This window comes from Giraffa tippelskirchi, chromosome 2 (genome assembly GCF_054371585.1).
Source record: "Giraffa tippelskirchi isolate mGirTip1 chromosome 2, T2T-mGirTip1v1.2.pri, whole genome shotgun sequence".
In the NCBI taxonomy this organism is placed as follows: Eukaryota; Metazoa; Chordata; class Mammalia; order Artiodactyla; family Giraffidae; genus Giraffa; species Giraffa tippelskirchi.
The window spans coordinates 128,848,887-128,868,369 of NC_137276.1; the positions used below are offsets into that span (position 1 = coordinate 128,848,887).

Sequence of the window (19,483 nt, forward strand, 5' to 3'; positions counted from 1 at the left end):
ATAGGGTAACTTTGCTGAGAGCTTTTATTTATCAGGACTGGTAGTGAGTATAGGAGATCAGTGATCAAGGACAAGGAAGCACTTTTCTTCCAAGGCAGGCTTGCCAAGTGTACTGGCAGGGACCTCGTGAATCCTAAGAGATAAAAAAGAAACTTTAGGTGAGAAGTGTCAAGGAAGCAGAAGTATTTGAAGCTGTTTTCCTGAGCAGAGAAGGGATTCACAGACTGTCCACGCTGCCATTTGGCGTCTTTAACCTTGGAGCAGCTTGGAGGGTGGTGGGGGGTGGGGGCCGCTTCCTCAATATCTCCAGCTGTGCTGGCAGTCAGTCAGCTTCAGCCTCTTTCCCTTGGTTCCAGAACTCCAACCTCAGCAGTTCTTCCTGGAAGTTTGAGTCTTTAGGTCTGCTGCCTGACATCCCAGAGGGTACAACTGTGGCCAGACACACGGTGCTTCAGCAGTGGTCGGATATCTCAAGAGGCCGCTCTGCTGAGACACGTTTTGACAGGTAAATGGGGAGAGCAGCCTGGTGTGTGTGGAAGGAGCATAAACTTTGGAGTCAGACACGGATTTGAACGGTGGTTCTTCATCAGCTGTGTGTCTGTGGGCAAACCATTTAATCTCTCTGTGCTTCCATTTCACTTCTTTGTAAAGTGCTAACAAAATTCCTGCTTTCTGTGGCTGTGATAGGGCTCTGTGATGCTGTGTAAACTAAGCCCATGACAGTGCCTGACACTTGGCAGATAATTTAGGAATGTTCAGTCTCGATTTCTCTATTCCAAGACCAGGGTGTTAGAAGCTGTGTTACAGAGATTCGAGTTTAGGAGATGAAAGTGAGGGATCCTGGTTGGGCCTCTGAGAGTCTGGGCTCTGTGGACTGAAAGCTGGTTTCTGACACTACAGGATCCAGGGTGAGGCTTCTCAGAGCTGAGGACCCTGCTTCCAGGAGGCACAGCATTTACCGCTGTTGGCTGTACTGCTGGCATCATTGTGTTTGTCTGTCTTAGCCAGGAAGCTCCAGAAAGTTAGGGCCTGCAAGTCTCTTGCTGTCTGTGGTATCCTTCAGTGCCTCGTGTGCCACAGGGACTTTATACTGATCCGTACATGAGTGAATTAGTGTTCATGGAAGAAATTTGAGCAAATCCAAGTCAGAAAAAGGAAAACTCACCCTTAACTTAATCCCCCATTACTAACATTATGGGTTTTTATCCTTTCAGTCCTTACACTTATAATTTACAAAACTGGGATCATATGGTTTTATAATCTGCTTTGTGAAAATGTTTTGAACATTTTAAAAAACTGTGTATGCTTTCCTATAAAATAATTTTAATGACTACATAATAATCTTTGTATGTACATACTCTGATTTTTATAATGAATGAATTCCTTGTCTTTAGACATTCAGGCAGTTTGTGCAGTATTTAGCTGATACAAACAGCATTGTAATATTTTTAAAAATTTTTATTTGCTTATTTTTGGCTATGTTGGGTCTTCGTTGCATTGTAATGAACATCCTTGTTGCTACAATCCTTGACCAAATAACTGATTGTTGTTGTTCAGTTGCTAAGTCATGTCCAGTGCTTTGTGATCCCATGGACTGCAGCACGACAGGCTTCCCTGTCCTTCACCATTTCCTGGAGTTTGTGCAAACATATATCCATTGGGTCAGTGATGCCATCCAACCATCTCATCCACTGTCGCCCCCTTCTCCTCCTGCCCTCAATCTTTCCCAGCATCAAGCTCTTTTCTAGTGAGTTGGCTCTTAGCATCAGGTAGCCAAAGTATTGGAGCTTCAGCTTCAGCATCAGTCCTTCCAGTGAATATTAGCTTTTCCATTTGAATACCAGTTTTCTTTTACTCTTTTTTTTTTGAGATAATTGTAGACTCATGTGCAGTTGTAAGAAATAATACAGACAGATCCTTCAGACCCTTCAGCCAGTATCCCCCAGTAGTAGGAAAGTGTATTGTATTTCTGCAGAATAATATCATAATCAGGAAACTGACACTGATACAACCCCTCAATGCCTATTTTAAGTTTTTTAATTTGCCGTGGCTAGGCAGATGTAGACACTCTTGGAAGCTCTAGGTTTACATTTTCAAGCATGTTTCTTTCTTCCTCAATCAGCCACCCTCTTCTGCTTTTCCCCTACCTCTCCTAGGTAGCCTGTCATTATGGCACTATTCTAGTTGACTTTGTGCAGATGTGTGAGCTCTAGATTCTTTGAATTCCAAGCACTGATGTTCCTTAGAGCCCCTTTGAAATAAGGTCAGAGACTATTTCTTCTCCTATCAATTTGTAGCCATCTCTTGGTTTCTACTCCTAATACCAATGTAGGTAACAGCAGGGTATCAGAGCTGGCAGGAATAATAGATACAGTCTGCTGTCCATCAAATTCACTAATTAAAGCTGTGAGTCAGGCTGTAAGGTTGCATTCCTTTGTTCTTATTTCATATTCTGTGTAGTCACATTTTATATACATATGAAAGTGTGTCTATGTTATATTAAGAAAATATCACCTTACACACAAGTGAAATAGCACGAATTTCAAATAAAAAATATCAAGAATTGTGTAATTTCAAAAATAACATGCAGTTTGAGTGAAATAGTCACTGTGTTTACCTTTTGCTTCACCTTTTGCTTTAGCCCTGCAAATGGACACACCCACCATGGTTTGTCAGAACAGGAACTTCTGCAAGTGATGTTGGTGACTGTTGTGCCTTTATCTGAAAAGTCACTGTTATAATTGAGTCTCTTTTTGTAATTGTAAAATAATGTCATACATGTATTTATTAGTGTCTTGGACAGATTCTGGTGCTAGTTCTGAAAATGTGCCTGAAAACTAGTAACTAGAAAGGAAGAGAGATGTGATAAAACTATTGAGACAAGCATGTATTATGATACTCTGTGCTTTTAATTTCAGAGAGAGCATTTCCTGAAATATTATAGATAATGCCAAGGAAATAAAAGACTGCATTAAAGGGAAATATGCTACAATGGTTGTAGATTTATGTGCCAACATCTTCATACATTATATTTATTCCAATGGGAAAATTAGCCGTGAATTATGCAAGTTTTGATTTATGCGAGATCTTGACTAATTTATCCCTTACATAAAATACATCCCCCTATGGTACTGAATTTACTTTGTTCATGATTCACATGGTGTGTACATTTAAGATGGGAGTTTGAAACTTCTTAATTCTAGTGGAATTGAATTTCTTCTTTATTTTTACAACTTATGAAATTTTTAAGTCAGTTGTTTGAAATTCAAGGATACATTTCTCAAAGAAACAGTCATTACATAGGAGCTCACATTTGTTTATTACCTACTATACATGTGTTGATGCTTTACATATTCTTTCTGTTGGTGCTTTAATACAGCCTTTTCAACAACTCTGACATTCACCACCCTGAATTTGTAGAAGAGGCTTCCAAGAATCAGAGGTGAAGAAGTGGGTCCCACAAAGACGAGAAGGCTAGGATTCAAATATACATATGTCTGATGAATATTTGATGTATATCCAAAACCTGTGTTTTGTCTGAGAGCCCATGGACTCTTGAGAAGTCAGTGTATGTCCAAAAAAATTATAGGCAAAATTTTGTTGACCTGTGTATTCATTTTTCTGTGCAGAAGGCTCATGGCTTTCATCAAACATACAAGGGATTTGTTAATCCCTTCTACTGTTAAACACCCCAGAACCACACCAAAATCCTTCCTAAATGACCCACAGAGCCTTATTTAACCCTCGCCATTTATTAATCTTTGCAGTCAGCTATTTTAGGTGTTAATTAAACATTAATGTCTTTGGAAAAACATTTCACAGTGTGCCGTGAAGCAGGGTTTCTCTCTGCCCCACATTTCCTCTCAGAGGGTGGGGTGAAATCTCTTGGCTGCAGGACAAAACTCACGATAAGCCTCGAACCCCTTTTGCTCCTTGGGTTTCTAAGGGATCCCAGACCTGTCCTTCACATTTTGTTGGGCATCCATGCAAATGTACAAGACCACTAAAACAAGAAACCATCTGGTTTCCTATTTGTTTCTCTTGTGTGGCATTTTTTTTCACACATCATGTTGTCTTAAAATGGTCATATTTATGCCTTATCTTCCCATTCAAGTTACAAGTCTTCTGAAAGCAGGAGCATGTTTTGTTTATCTTGGGGTTTCCCAAGTGCCCCGGATCATGTGTGACAGGGACAGAAAGCACTGAAGTGTCAGATTCACAGCAGTTTTTCTGTCCACATCCTGCTTTGTGTGGAGTCTTTGACTGATGTGGTGGCTCCTGGCCTTTGTGGGCTGGCTGTGCTGATGGAGCGGGGTAAGGCGCAGAATAGCAATGGTGGAGTAGCAGATCGACTTCAACTACCTGTGGAACAAAAAGGAAACGCCCAAGGGGCTGGGAGAAAGGTGGGGCTGAGAAGAAATGAAGCTGAAGTGCAGTGTAGGCTTATTTGAAAGGAGAGTGGGGCGATGGGAGCTGCTCTGACAAGGGGCGCTCTGGGGAGAGAGATAGGTAAAGAAGGTTGTGGAGAATTATTCTATGAACCTGTGTATCCTCCCCATCCTCCATCCCCATATTTCTATCCAATCCCCCGAATCCCATGGATCTTCAAGTCTTTGGGGATTATGCTTCCTGTTATATTTCACTGTGTAGCTAGGTTCATGCTGATGGGGGACATGCAGATTTGTTAATTACACATCTCTTTTAAGAGCGGAGTAAATATACAACAGTTGAGCAAATTGATTAGGTTGGGTTTTAGTAAAAATGCTTGCATTTTTTTTTTCAAATTGCAAAACTTAATTATAGGGACATCCCTGGTGGTCCAGTGGTTAGGACTTTAGGGGACATGGGGTCGATCCCTGGTCAGGGAACTAAGATCCCACATGACTTGAGGCCAAAAGAACCAAAACATAAAGCAGAAGCAATGTTGCAACAAATTCAGTAAAGATTTTATAAATGATCCACATCAAAAAAATCTTTAGAAAACTTAATTGTAGAACATAGCATTTTCATAAATTTAAACAATATTGAAGTATGTATAAAAACAAAGCTTCTTTTACCCTTCACATCCCCCTCTCCTTTTCCCATCCCACATAGCCTCTGCTGATAATTTGGATTTGCTTATCAAACCTCTTTATGCAATATTTGTCTTTCTATGGCCAAAGCCCTACATACAGAGTTATGAGAAGGAAAAATTCTCTTCTGGTAGTATGAAGTCTAAATAGTGACAGCCATAGAATTTCTTCACCCAGTTTGATCAGAAAATGTAATTGCTTCTTCTGTTATACTTAAGAGGCCACTTGTATCTCCCTTGCAGGAAACCATCTGCATGAGTAGGTCTGAAATTCAGAGGGTGTGAATGCAGAACATCCTGTAAGGAAATCTCTTAAATCTTTGTTGCCCTCTCCTGACCACACAGAAATTGCCTTTCCCTCTGTCATTCATTTGGATAAGCTACAGCTGCTCTTATGGCTGTTTTTTCTTCCTTTTTTTTTGTTTGACAGTGTCCTTTCGGTCAGAACGTCTTAGCAAATGCTTTCCTTTGCTAAGCTTCCCAAGGCCATGTCAAATAAAGCACCAGGAACATCTGAAATAAAAACAGCATCCGTCACAGTGTTGAGGCTGGCTGTAAATCAACATGTTCATGAAGTTTACAAACCATGGTTGACACTCATCAGGGGCTGCCCACATACTGGGGTGCAGACTTCCTTACCAAGTGCCACTCTTTGTAGATGCCTAGCACTGTCCCTGAGGCCTTTATGGAAGCGCTTGTCTGTGCTCTTGTCTTGTTTCAGCTCACTGCCTACATCCTGGTGGGGTCTTACTCTGTGTCCTTGTCTTTGGCACTGAGTCTACTGTGTCTTCCTGGAATGCTCTTACCCTGCTCTCCCTGTCCCCTACGATCATGCCCTTTTTGCAGGGCCTAGCTTAATGTAATTCCCTCAGATCCCCCACATCAGGTTTATCTGCCTTTCCTATCTCTATGAAGTATTTTGTACTTCATCCAACACTTAACACTTAGAACTTCTTGGTTGATGTCTCTTTTCCTTCCTAGGTGGCAGCCTTCTTGAGAGTCGGGACTCTGCCTGTCTCCATCACAGCTGTATCACCAGTGTCTTGCCCAGAACTTGACACAGAGAAGGTGCTCAATAAATAAGTTGTCAAGTCATGGAATGAGGTTAAGAACAAGGTTTTCTAAGCTTAGTTAATCAGAGTCACCAGGAGAAACTTGGTTGCAGTACGTATTTTGGGCTCCTTTACTGTGGAGATTCTGATAGCAAGTCTAGGGTTGGCTGCAGAAATGTGTGTTGTTTTAAGCAGTAAGTTTGTAGTAGTTTGTTATGCAGCATAGAAAACTTAACAGTTAATAATTGATGAAATGATGCTGTGTAACAAACCACCTCAAAATTCAATGAAAATTTATGATGATAAGCATTTATTCTCATGCTGAGGTGTAGTATGGCATGGCTCATGTAGGCTGGGCTCAGTTGCTTGCTGTGGGTTATGTTGAGGTCTACTCCACATATGTTGGGCTGAGGGGCAGCAGTTTCTCCTAATGGTGATCCACTGGTGCTCAGGGACCAAGTCAAAATGTACAAATTCATCTAATGCCTATACTTGTGTCACATCCTTAACATTTCATTGACCAAAGCCAGTCACATGGCTTTCCAACATCAATGGGAAATGCGTTATTTCTGATCAATAATAAAAAATATAAAAATTTGTCTGTCCTCTTTGTTTTATTTACAGTGCCCTCATATATACTAGCTCATTCCATTCTGCATGAAATCTTAAGAAGAAGGCGGAACTTTTTTTTTTAAATTTCATTTTCAGTTGAGGAGTGAAGGGTTCAGATTGGTTAAGTGAGATTCTATCAAATGGATGGTTTCTGTCAGAGCTGTGACTATAAGGAAAGTCCTTTCTACTGCTCATCTAATGCTCTTCCCGTGGCAGGGATTTCCCCGGATATAGTCAATCTCTGTTAATAGTGCATAGCAACACTGTTAAGTGTTTTAAGAACCATGCAAGTATCTAAGCCATTCTGAATGGTTCACTCCCCTGAGTACCCTGCTCCCTCATTCCAGGCCTCCATGCTGGTCATTCTCTTGTGTGTAATGGTTTTCCCTGCTCCTCCCAACTCATAGTGCTCCATAACCTAACACCTCTACTTACTGTTCAGCTCTCTGATCTCAGCTTAAACTTTGAGGAGCCTTCCTTGGCTTGGGCTCTTTGTGTCTTCTCTCATCATGCCCTGAACTTCTCTCTATTGTAGCAGTTAACTCACTGCATTAGTTACCTGCCTGCCCCTTGGACTGTCCAGTGCCCTAAAGACAGTAGCTAAGCTATGCCTCCTTTTCACTGCCATGCACTGCGGCACCTGGAACATAGTAGACAGTAGTGTTTATTGATTGACTAATGTTTTCTGCTTGTGGCCTCAAAAGTCACAGATGCTACTATTTATCTGTGAGTGACACCCGCTCTAATGCTTTTATCTTGTTGTTTTACTTACTTTGCATAAACTGTCTTTATCCCCCCAATTATTAAATAAAACCTGGATAATTTTTAAGAGTAAATGGGTCCACCTAGCAATTTTTAAATAACTGTGAAGTCTCCTTGGCAAAAATAGAATGGTGAGGGGTGTGGCATGAAAGTTCAGCCATCCTGGTTCTTGGCAAAGTCGTGGAGACATTTAGATATTTAGACTCCCCACTTTCAATAGCGCTGTGGGAAGTCACAGTGCTTTTGAGAGGAGATTGACAAGGTCAAATGAGTGTTCTGGGGAGTTCAAAATGGATGAGCAGAGGTGAATGAGGGATACCCATGAGAAACTGCTATCCTACTGAGAAATCCTGTCAGCTTAGACCAGGGTAATGGTGGTAGGAAAGGAGAGGAGAGATAAATTCTGGTACTGTGTGTTAAGTCGCTTCAGTCATGTCTGACTCTTTGTGACCCCATGGACAGTAGCCCACCAGGCTCCTCTGTCCATGGGGATTCTCCAGGCAAGAATACTGGGGTGGGTTGCCATGCCTTCCTCCAGGGGATCTTCCTGGTCCAGGGATCGAACCTGCGTCTTATGTCTCCTGCATTGGCAGGTGGGTTCTTTACCACTCGGGCCATCTGGGAAGCTCGAGAGAGATTCTAGAAGTAATGAAACACACTTATGGGAGATTGGTGACTTTAGGGCAGAGATATGAGATTCCTGCCTGCCTGAGGCATTTTGGGTTCTGCTCAAAAAGAAGAAGCCCAGTGCAGAAATCTGTGACCTAAAGAGGACAGCCCTCATGTGTAATGCAAACAGAATAGCCTGTGGAGTCAGAGATGAGTTACTTAACCTCTGTGAATTTCAGAATACACAATGAGGAAATAAAAGTGTCCCTCAAAATCAAATGAGATTGATATGTAAATGTGATCAATGGTTGGCAAGCACCATTAAACATTCTACACTATAACCACTCGACTTGTTTGTATCTAGTAAAAGTCTACTCATCCCTCAGGGGTGAAATTGCCATCTTCCCTGACCACTCCCACCTGAAGTGGTTCCTGCCTTAATGCTTGGAGCATTGTTATCTGTATCTGCCACATGGTGCCTTTCAAATTTGGTTTGTTTTGCTTTGTCTTCAGGAGCTGATTGAATTGATCATACTCCTCACGCTGGATGGATTGGTCCAAGCGAGGCAGTCTCTTGCTTTATTCCTTTTTATTTTGCTCTACCCCTCCAGCAAACCACTTCGGTGTGTTTTAGTGTATGTCTTTTTGTTCATATGTATGCTTGCAGAATGTCTCTTGTGGTTCTGTGAACATATATTTTTAATTTGCATAAGTGATACTGTGTTCTACATCTCATTCTGTTTCTTTCCTTTTCCTCAGGACTGAATTTTAATGCTCCATTCCTGTTGCTATGGTGTGCTTCTAATTCATCACATTGACAGCTGCATACTATTCCATGCTGGGCATCCCTCACATTTTACTTATGCGTTTTTCTGATGTCAGACCCCAGAGTGGCTCCAACTCCCTTTGTCACAAGTGATGCTGTGGTGAACATCCTTAAGTGTGTCCCCTTATGGCATTGGTTTCCAACTGGGGATGATTTTGCCTCTCCAGGGATATTTAGCAATTTATGGAGACATACTTAGTTCTGACAAGTGGTGGAAGATGCTACTGGCCTCTTGTTGGTAGTGCTGCTAAACATCCTGCAATGACAGAACAGTCCCCCAAAAAAGACATGGTCCCAGATGTCGGTAGTGCTGAGGCTGACAAACTGCCTTATGGTCACCAGAGAGGATTTCTTAGGACAAATCCCATGCGTGGGTTTGTGAGTCGTGGTGTATGTATATTCTCAATTTGAGCAGGTAGAAACAGATCCTGCACAGGACAACACCTCACATCCCTGCCAGTACTTGGATTACCCAGCTTTTGATTTTTCCAGTCTAATACATATAAAATGAGATTTGTTGTTGTTTTAATTTTTCTGATTATTAAAGTATTAGCAACACTTCTTGGGAGGCCAGAAGAACACACAGTTGAGAAGCTGGGAACCTGCGTTTGCCTTTTATGAAATTTTTTACCAATTACCTGGTCTCTCTCAGCATCAGTTTTCTTATCGATAAAATCTGGAATAAAAATAATAACCTACTTATAGAGTTATTGTTATCCCATTATTATCTCATCATCATAATAAATGAGACAATAAAAATTAAGCTTTGCCTGGCATGTAGTTAGCACTAAATGAAAGTGCTATTATTTTAATGATAATATAATATGATACCTTTCTTACTTAAATTATATACCTCCCAGTACTTGGCACATAAAAATGCTTCATACAGTGTCATTGAGTAAAGAGCCAAAGGCTGCAGGAAGAAGGGGTGAGGGGAAGAGGAACAGGTACTCTTATAACCTGGCCCACCTTCGAGCTGATGATTTATTGCCGCCACAGATGTTGTAAATCTCAGGGCAGCCAAATTCAAGGCTGCAAAAGACAACTCCATTCCTCTCGTTTTCTGATGATGCACAGTCGCAAAGACAAGAGTCTACATCTTAAGGGCACTTTCTATTTATTAAATAAATGCCTACCAAGCTCCATGCGTTTCATATACAGATATATCATTCAGTCCTCATGACTGCCCTGTAAGGTAGATCTTTTTATCCCCATTTCACTGGAGCTTAGGGGATCTGCCCAAGCTACCTTCCTTCTTACATAGTGAAGGGTTTGATGTTGGGACTTCTGGAGCCCACTTGTTCCCTCTCGTTGAATTTAGGTGGGCTCTCAGAGAATATGTGTTTTCTTAAAACATTTTTTTATTGCAGTAGAGAAGATTTACAACAATATGTTAGTTTCTGCTGTATGGCAAAGTGATTGTTATATGTATTTCCATTCTTTTTTAGATTCTTTTCTTACATAGGCCATTACAGAGTATTTAGTAGAGTTCCCTGTGCTGTACAGCAGTCCTTATTAGTTATCTGTGTTATATATATAGTAGTGTATATATTGGAGAAGGAAATGGCAACCCACTCCATTATTCTTGCTTGGAAAATCCCATGGACAGAAGAGCGAGGTGGTTTATAGTCCATGGGGTTGCAACAGTTAGACACAACTGAGTGACTACACCACCACAGTGTATATATGTCCATCCCAATCTCCCATTTTATCCCTCCCACCAATCTCCTGGTAACCATGTTTGTTTTCTACATCTGTGATTCCAGAATACATGCTTTAGATGTGCAGTGGCTTCGGGAATCCAACAGCTCACGTTCTCTCATTTATTCAGAGTCATCAGATGTGTCTGACTGTATGCAGGGGGTCTCTGGGGAACCTTGTACACTGAAGCAAAGGTGTGAGAATTTCTGAGTGTCCTGTTACAGGTTCCTCTAATGGCTCCAGGCAAACAAAATACAACATGGTGTGTACTGGAGGCAGTGTTCTAATTCTGCTGTGGTTTGTGCAGCTAGGCAAATGATCCCTGAGCTGGGTTGTGAAGCATCTCAGGCTCAATGCAAATGCCATAAGCAGTGTAGAAATTGAGCTGAATACTGTGCCCAGTTTGTATCCCTGATCTTCGAGTTCTCTTCACAATTGGATTTACGGAACACCTTCATAATTCTGGTGGTCTAATGGAAATGCTGTTTGCCTGATCTCCATAAAAATTGACTTCAGGAAAGGTTAATTCTGGGCTATAAAAGGACTAAATCTTTTCCTTAACAAGCTTATTTCCTGCCTAACAAATATAATGAGCTAATTAATAAACATGAGCTCAATTTGGCCACTCTTCTGAAGCCAGACAGTCCAACTTTTACTTCTGAGAGGCACAAAAGGACAAGGAGAGCTTCATTATTAAGTGCTAAGTGGAGTCACCTTCCTTTGTGCCTGGTTCCTTGTAACCGCTCCTCTTATTTAAAGGCCAGACGCTCAGATCTGACACCTGGGAAGTTGAGAACTTGGCGACAATACCAGAAGGAAAAAATGGTAGTTAATTACCTTCTTGCACCTATCAGTTCCACCAGGAAGGCAGTCCCCAGGATAATGACACTGACACCCCGGAACTGGTGTCTTTGTGCTTCTCTTTGATAGCTATAAAATGCGCTGACATGTTTCACTGCAAATTACTTCTTAAACCATTAACCATAACCTAATAAAGAGACATTTTGACAGAATAAAATGGGAGAGGTTATTTTTGTATAATGAAAAAACATTTATGAGTTGATATAAAAATACAGTGTAAGTGACATAACTTTGCTCCAGCATCCAGCATGGATCAGGTGGGCTCCTCCTTAGGATGGATTCAGCATTTTTGAATCTTTTGTGATGTGATCCAGGAGGAACGACAAGTTTGGTTTTAGCACAGGATTTTTTTGTAAGACCCAAGTAGTAGAATGGTTCAAATAGAGATGTAAGGTGATAATGGAAACCTTCCAACTCAGAGCTGCCTAGGGCAAAAGGACTTAAAAGCTGGAGGTGTGGGTGAATATTTGGAGGGTCTCTCAGTGAGATTCTGAGTGGGTGGACTTTGTCTAGAAGGGTTGGGCATCCTGGGCTCCCAGAGCCATCAGATACTCCACTTTGACAGTTGTTCTGTGTAGAGCAGGGCCATCCTAGGGTGTGTGGAACCCTGGGAGTGGGCCCCTGACTGTATAAACAAGTCTGATTAAAACTGTGTTACAGGATTCCTGGGCCCAGGCTAGGTAAGTGACATACCGAAGAAGATTTAGAATAAAGAGGGGGAGGCAGTACTGCCTTAGGTGTTGGTGAATTGTCCAGTCATTGCCAGCGAACACCTGTGTGGTATCCAGGCTCTGTCTCTTCCTGTTCACATCTGGAAGCCATCTCTTTGTGTTCTTTATTGTTAAATGCAGTCTTCCTGGCTAATTTCGTAGCTCCCACAATCAGGAAAAGGTAGCAACGTTATTGTTGCTCACACTGCTGTGCCTCATCGCACTCTGTATGAAAGCCAAACCATCAGTGGAGGAGATAAGGGAGGGTCCTGGGGGCAGAGTGAGCAGAGGGGCCCGTGTGAGCAAGGGCTGTTCATTCTATATCTGGCACAGCTTAGCACCAAGTCTCTGTGTCACTGGGATCAAGTGAGGACACAGATTGGAAGGGCCTGATAGCCTTGCAGAGAGTAATTGTCTTGAAGGCCCTGGGGATGGACACAGCCATGTGGGAAGTGTAGCCTGGCGCAGGTAGTGTGGAGTCTGTGGGGATGGTCATTGGAGTGGGAGGGGCCACTCTGCTAGCTGGCAGCAGGGTCACACATTATGGAAGACCCCTGCTGCCACCACTGCCATCCTTGGGTGCTGTACACTGGAGGTAGCACCCTGGTCAGAATATAGACAGGCAAGAACCAAAGCTAGAGCCCACACATGCGGCTCAGGACTGCTGCGACCCTTCGTAAGTGAGATGTTCGACCTGAGTGAGAGTCATCCCCGATCTGTATGTCAGCACTTTGCACGAACCGATCTTGTATTATCCCAAGAAAGAAACACTCTGCTGGCTAGACCACTGTGTTGGAACTGGAGCTTCCCTAAGATGGCAACTGGATTGCTGGAGCTTTCTGAATCACCTGCGGGGCTCTCTGTATAGAGCCTGGGGATAAACGATCTAGGAGTGCTCTGAGGGGAGAAGTGGGAACCATGCGGTGCTCGTGCAGAGAGTGGCACTGCCAGCCCTGGCACCTCCCAGGTGGCTGAGGAAGGTGCTACTACTGACCGATAGCCATCTAGGACCTGGTCCAGACCTCCAAATCATGGGGGAACTCTGAGGCTCGGGTCTAAGAGTGTACATGAACACAGCTGGAAAGAGACTGAGCACTGGGACCATTGCGAAGCCTGAGAAGGGCAGAGGCAAGAATGGTCACCTTTCAGCCTGGATGCTCTTTGCCCCACAGGCTGCCCTGCCAAGCCCTGGGGTACTGTGATGCTCACGTGTTGCCCCAGGGTCTCTTTGACTCTGTGCTCTGGATCTGTGTATTTGTTTTTGGCTGTCTTCTTCTAGCAGTACCTAAGAAATTTGTGTTTGCTTCTTCCATTTCACATATTCTTATTCTCATGATTGCATCTCCAGTTTCTTTTAAATAACAAGCTGTCTCCTCCAACTCTCAGCGTGCATTGCTGGAGCAGGGCTGTAGTGGGCCAGATAATAGTTTTGGCTTTGTGGTTTGCATGGCTTCTGTTGCAACTACTCGATTTTGACATGGGAGAGTGGAAGCCGCCATAGACAGTACGTAAATAAATGGGTATGGCTGTTCTCCAGTAAAGGTATTTTTGTAAAAACAGGCTGCATTTGGTCTTCAGGCCATAATGTGCTGACCCTTGCCTGAGAATCTAGGGTCTAAAGCAATGGCTTTAAAAGCTTTTTGAATGTGAGTCACAGAAAGCACATATTTTACCTTACTACTTTATTTGCTGTACACACACACACGTATATGATTGAAATAAAAGTTTCATGAGGCTCTATTTTCTACTTTTAATATACTCTGGTCTATTCCCTTCCCTTCCATTCTGTCTCATAGTTAAAACATGCTAGTCCTGACTAATTTGATTTTATGACCTACTAAAGCTAACAACGCACCAGTTTGAAAGACAATGCCCTAATGAGGTTGACCCCACTGAATGACCCAGGAGTGGGCATGTGGCAGTCAGCACATTCTGTTTCTTTCTACCCCGGGCCCTTCTCCCATCCTGCTAGCTAGGTATTCTGAATTTATTTCCTTAGGAAAGCAATGGTCTACTGGTTTACTTTGAGAGAAGAGTCAGTTCTTGACTTTTGGCATACAACCTAATTAAATGTAAAATTTGAAGACAATTTCTGACCAGGAAAACACTTTGCAGGGCCTAGTGTAAAATGAAATTGTGAGGGTCCTCATTAAAAACCAAGAATCCCTTGATGGACAGTCGAGCATTAAGCCAGGTGTACGGAGCCCTTCTAAGCACCAGGCCCTGTGTGGTTGCACACTGTAAGCCAGCCCTGTGTGGAGACAACATGGTGAGTTAGACAAAAACTCCTATCCAAGCTGGGAGCAGGAAGGGAAAGGAGAGATTGTGAGAGGAGAGAGGAGAGGATGAAGGGTCTGGGCTGGAGTGATGTGTGGATCTGAGTTTATTCAAGTCTCTTGATCTCTCCCAGCTCCCATGGGCACTTCAGTGAGTGGAGCCCAAGTCAGTGCTCTGGGACCCCAGTGTACACCTGGGTGAACACTGTTTTTCCTGCATGGCTCAGCTGTCTCTGCAGTATCTGGTGGAGACTTCCCTTCTGCAGTAACCATGCATTGCTGTTAGCCTTGGCCATAGAGCAGGAGAGATGCCCTGGAGGTGTGGCTTAGCCCTCCTCTCACTTACCTCTTGTTGGCAACAGCCCTTGACATTCCCAGATGCTGCTGCACCCTGAGATACAGGAGTGCCATGGTCATCTGGCGGAGGGGTGCCTGCATTTGGATGGGTGGGGTTTGTGTTAGTTTGCCAGGGTGACCTTAAGACGGTGCCACAGACTAGGTAACAGAATAACAGAAACGTGTTGTCTTATAGTTCTAGGTGGCGGAAGCCCAAGATCAAGGTGTTGGCAGGATTGGCTTTCTTCTGAGAAATTCAAGGAAGAATCTGTCCCATGTTGCTCCTCTGGTTTCTGGTGGTTTGCTGGCAGTCTTGGGCATTCCTTGGCTTCTGCTGCATCAGCCCCATCCTGCCTTCATCTTTCACGAGGTTCTCCTTGTGTGACCTGTCATAATGGATCGAGGGCTTACCCCATGCCAGTGTGACCTCATCTCATACCTGCAGTGACCCTATTTCTAAATATAGTCACGTTCTGTGGTGCTGTGTGCTAAGACATCAGCGTATGAATTTTGGAGGGCACAATTCAGCCCATAAAAGGGCTAAAGGAAACTAGCTTGTCTTTCTCCTGAGCTACCACAGTGGTGAAACATAACCTCTATCAACACACAGAACCGTAACCCTGGGAGAGGCTTGTGGCTTTGGGTTGTATGCCTGGCAGTTACTTACAGTCACCTTTTCCTTACTCACTTCCCACTGATGAAGCTGGGGAGACCAGGTATTACCCAGGTTCTCAACTTTTGGGGCTTCCCTGGTGGCTCAGAGGTAAAGAATCTACCTACCAATGCAGGAGATGTGGGTTCAGTCCCTGGGTGGAGAAGATCCCCGGAGAAGGAAATGGCAACCCAACTCCAGTACTCTTGCCTGGAGAATCCCATGGACAGAGGAGCTTGGCTGGCTAGTCCATGGGGTTACAAAGAGTTGGACATGACTGAGTGACTAAAACTACAGCAATAGCTTCCCCTTGCAGTTTGGGGTGGCCATATGCCCTAGTTCCGGCTAATGACGTATAAGAGGTGGTCTCTGGGAAAGCTTTTCTTCCCAGATGAAAGGAGAGAGAGGCCAGTGGAGAGGGATATTTTTCCTGCTGTTGGAATGTTGCTGTGTGAGATGGAGGCTTGATGCTATTCTAGTTTCCTGCCACCATGAGGGAAAGACCAGCAGAGTCACAGAGTGTCACATCCAGCACTGTGACCTCCACGAGCCCCAGACCAAATAGGGAAAGTCTTCCTCTGCACTGTGTGACGTGTGAGGTGTTTAAATGTCTATATTAAGACAGTGCTGGCTAGGTATCGCTACTTGCAGCCAACAATATGCCAACTTTTATAGAAGTTCTGCAAAAATGGTGAAATAGATGAGGGAAAATGATGAATACTATCATTTCTCTCAAAGCTTTAGAGTGAATAACAGCAATTCAAAGACTTTACAAAGTTTTGTTAACCCCAGTGTCTCATAAATATTTATAACTATGAGACTTGTCTTATCCATCCTCTCCTTCTCTCCTTCTCCCTCTCTTCTTTCCTCCCTCTCTCTCCAATGACATCTATTGATGTAACCATTGTCTCTTTTAGTATAACATATCCTGATGGAGCTCATTTTGGAAAATGCTCAAACTATGGTATCAGATATACTCAGGCTCTTTGCCGAAGCCCAAGTTTCTGACTTTTTCCTGCCACCCACACCACCTCTGTAAATTACCACTCGCAGCACATCCGTCTTCCAAGAACAGGCAGCTCACTACCCTCACCCCACGGTCCCTGGAGGAACAGAGCTGCACACTTTGGCCCCCAACTTTGGGCAGATGGCTGACCACTGAGGGCCCCCTCGTGCCCTTTGAGAGATCTTCCTAGATGAAGCAGTGACCTCTCACCAGCTCATTTACCACCCCTCTCTGCTTCTATTAGAGACAAGCAGAAAAATGTGGGAGCCAGAGGCAGTGCTTAAACTGTCAGCTACAGAAGAGCCATTGTCACCCTGGAGCTGGCTGAGACTAGATTCAGGGAGAATGTATGTGCTTCCTCTCTGGGAGACAGAATGGAGCAGATGGCCTATTAGCCAGAAAGGAGTTTCATTAGCATCAGCTGAAACAACTACAAAGGAGCAGCTTTGGTGAATACCACTTGCAGCTTCCAGGGGGACTTAGTTGCTTTCGAAAAAAACCTCTACAATTTCCTGTCTTATGCTTTATTGTTTCTGGGCTGGCAAGATGGAGAATGAAGCCAGCTAATGCTGCATTATATTTGTATTACATTCTACATGTATTACGTTCCACAGGGGCTTCCCTTGTGGCTCAGCTGGTAAAGAATCCGCCTGCAGTGCAGGAGACCTGGGTTCGATCCCTGGGTTGGGAATATCCCCTGGAGGATATTCTGGCCTGGAGAATTCCATGGACTGTGTAGTCCATGATGTCACAAAGAGTTGGACACAACTGAGTGACTTTCACACCATGTGTATACAGTTGTTTTCATCTGGTCCCTATGGAAAGTTCTCTTTGCTATCCCCTTATCACAAGAGGAAAATCTACCTTGTTTCACCCCCTAAATCCACAAAGATTAGAATGTGCATCTTATGAGTTGCTTAATTCATTCAGGGGGTACCTTCATAAAGTCAAATATCTCAGTAACTGTGGAATGAAATTCACACACCTAGCACAATTGAGACACACTGAGAAGTGGAGAATGACTCTCGATTTGGTATTCGACCAAGCAGACAACTAATGCCAGACCTCTTACAGGTGATTTTTCAGTAAGTGACTTGAGTTTTCTAAACCTCTCTGTCCTCATTTGTAAAGTATGTGTCCTGACCACTCCATAGCATTGTTGTGTGGATTCCACGGAGAAGGCTGAGCTCATCTTATTCTTGTATCTGTAACAAATGGCAACACACTCCAGTATTCTTGCCCGAGAAACCCATGGACAGAGGAGTCTGGTGGGCTACAGTCCATGGGGTCTCAAAGAGTCAGACATGGCTGAGTAACTAAGCACACACATTTGTAACATTGGGCTTATTCCCTGGTGAGTGATAAATATTTAATTAATAAATGTTGAATGAAAGGAGGGATGAATGAGTCAGGGTTACTGTTTCTTGTGGCACTTTCAAATATTACTCATAGCAATTATAGTTACTTGGTTTGTGAAATTGCTCGTTTAATATTTTGACACTTGTTTTCACTACAAAATGACATACAAATATAATAATAACAATAATGTTAATTTTTTCTTTTAACACAGGTTGTCCAGGATCTAGATCATTTAAATAGATGTTAGAAGATTATAGATTCCCTCTATCAGGTTGTAGTCAAATGTTTGTCACAGTATAGGCTCAGACCAGCTCATGCCTTCTTGCCTCTCAGGTGCTCTCTGTTTATGTTCAGCATATGGAAGTTACAGTGTGTATAAGAGCTTCCAGAGATTAGGTTGAGAAGACAGTAGGGATAACAGAGTAACTTTCAGGATATATGACTTCATACTTTTGAGGAGTGGCAATATTTCTTACTGACATGAAGGTGGAGGTTCTTGCCATTTATATATTGAGAAACATACTGAGCAAATATATATATTGAGCACTTTCTATGCCAGGCAATGTGCTAGGTGCTGGGGAGAGAATGGTGAGCAATATAGACTCTCTTGCCTCCTTTTGTAAAGCATAGTGTCTAGAGGGGGATAAATATTAAATGCTATTTGTGCAAATAAGTCTATGCATGTAAATTATACATATACACAAGACTAGAGATCTCTTCAAGAAAATTAGAGATACCAAGGGAACATTTCATGCAAAGATGGGCTCAATAAAGGACAGAAATGGTATGGACCTGACGGAAGCAGAAGATATTAAGAAGAGGTGGCAAGAATACACAGAAGAACTGTACAAAAAAGATCTTCACGACCCAGTTAATCATGATGGTGTAATCACTCACCTAAAGCCAGACATCCTGGATGTGAAGTCAAGTGGGCCTTAGAAAGCATTACTACTAACAAAGCTAATAGAGGTGATGGAATTCCAGTTGAACTATTTCAAATCCTGAAAGATGATGCTGTGAAAGTGCTGCACTCAATATGTCAGCAAATTTGGAAAACTCAGCAGTGGCCATAGGACTAGAAAAGGTCAGTTTTCATTCCAATCCCAAAGAAAGGCAATGCCAAAGAATGCTCAAACTACTGCACAATTGCACTCATCTCACACGCTAGTAAAATAATGCTCAAAATTTTCCAAGCCAGGCTTCAGCAATACATGAACTGTTAACTTCCAGATGTTCAAGCTGGTTTTAGAAAAGGCAGAGGAATCAGAGATCAAATTGCCAACATCCGCTGGATCATCGAAAAAGCAAGAGAGTTCCAGAAAAACATCTATTTCTGCTTTATTGACTATGCCAAAGCTTTTGACTGTCTGAATCACTATAAACTGTGGAAGAGTTTTCAAGAGATGGGAATACCAGACCACCTGACCTGTCTCTTGATAAACCTGTATGCAGATCAGGAAGCAACAGTTAGAACTGGACATGGAACAACAGACTGGTTCCAAATAGGAGAAGGAGTACGTCAAGGCTGTATATTGTCACTCCGCTTATTTAACTTATATGCAGAGTACATCATGAGAAACGCTGGGCTGGAAGAAACACAAGCTGGAATCAAAATTGCCTGGAGAAATATCAATAACCTTAGCTATGCAG

General features: G+C 42.9%; 1 protein-coding gene across 2 annotated transcripts in view; it reads left to right on the plus strand.

Annotated features, from left to right (window-relative positions):
- The first annotated feature begins 202 nt into the window (after positions 1-202).
- The window catches only part of SCHIP1 (schwannomin interacting protein 1), a 992,315-nt gene continuing 973,034 nt past the window's right edge, over positions 203-19,483 (plus strand). For both annotated transcript variants that reach the window (XM_081570681.1, XM_081570689.1), the window contains exon 1: positions 203-505. The gene's annotated coding sequence lies outside the window, so the exon portion shown is untranslated. The remainder of the gene's footprint in view (positions 506-19,483) is intronic.